Raw genomic sequence first — 774 nt, forward strand, 5'->3', positions numbered from 1 at the left:
GCATCTTAGTCTCCAGAGTGATGCCATTGCTTTTCAGTACCCTGGAGAGGTCCCTAAGAGCAGACATTTTTTCACAATACGTTTTTATTTCCTGGATACTGGTGCCAAGAGTGTTGACCCTGGAGCCACGCGGACTAAAGTTGTTAACGATCTCAATCTCTTCACCATCCATCCTAATGCTGCCAATTGGTTCAGTGGTGAGAATCTTTGTCTTCTTGACATTGAGCCTCAATCCATACTGAAGGTTGCAGTCCTTGACCTTCTGCAGCAAGTGCATCAGGTCCTCCTCAGTTTCAGCAAGCAGGGTTGTGCCATCTCCATAGCCCAGATTTTTAGTAGATCTTCCACCAATCCTGACGCCGCACTTCTTCTAATAGAGCCCAGCCTCCTGGGTAATCTGTTCTGCACACAGGTTGAAAATGAATGGAGATAGGACACATTACTGGCATACACCTTTCCCAATTTTGAACCATGCAGCGTTTCCTTGCTCTGTTCTGATGACTGCCTCTTGGTCCAAGTATAGATTCCGCATTAGAATGATCAAGTGTTCTGGGATTCCCATTCTTCTCAGAGTCAGCCACAGTTTGTTATGATCCACACAGTCAAATGCCTTTGTATAATTAGTGAAACACAGATAGACATTCTCCTGGTATTCCCTGCTTTCAGCTAAGATTCTTCTAACATTAGCTACAATATCCCTAGTATCACCCCTTCTAAACCCAGCCTGGACTTCTCTGCTGATGAGCTGTTCCAGTCGTTTTTGGATAATCTTCA

The sequence above is a fragment of the Elephantulus edwardii genome, unplaced genomic scaffold, assembly GCF_000299155.1.
Source record: "Elephantulus edwardii isolate Elephantulus edwardi_28Jun2011 unplaced genomic scaffold, EleEdw1.0 scaffold00327, whole genome shotgun sequence".
Taxonomy (NCBI): domain Eukaryota; kingdom Metazoa; phylum Chordata; class Mammalia; order Macroscelidea; family Macroscelididae; genus Elephantulus; species Elephantulus edwardii.